Source organism: Acanthisitta chloris, unplaced genomic scaffold (genome assembly GCF_000695815.1).
Source record: "Acanthisitta chloris isolate BGI_N310 unplaced genomic scaffold, ASM69581v1 scaffold38595, whole genome shotgun sequence".
NCBI classification, from domain to species: domain Eukaryota; kingdom Metazoa; phylum Chordata; class Aves; order Passeriformes; family Acanthisittidae; genus Acanthisitta; species Acanthisitta chloris.
In genome coordinates, this window is record NW_008672726.1 from 3,095 (window position 1) to 3,489 (window position 395).

Below are 395 nucleotides of genomic sequence, written 5' to 3' on the forward strand. Positions count from 1 at the left end.
AGCCGTCACCTGTTTGTCGTCATCTTTGCTTCCGCTCGCCATTTCAGAATGTTGAGCTTTCCTGTGCATGCTCTGCCGACATTTATGTCCTCCCCGCTTGAATCTCTAATGATTCCAGGGTCTGGACGTGTCCTGTGCCATAACAAGGAAATCCAGGGGCTCCCCATGTCATGATAAGAGGTCTGGAGGTGCCCTGTGCCATGGCAAGGAGATCCAGGGGCTCCCCATGTCATGATGTGGGGTCTGGAGGTGTTCTGTGCCATGGCAAGGAGATCCAGGGGCTCCCCATGTCATGACAGGGGGTCTGGAGGTGTCCTGTGCCATGGCAAAGAGATGCAAGGGGTCTGGAAGTGCTCTGTGCCGTGGTGAGGAGAACCAGGGGCTCCCCATGTTAT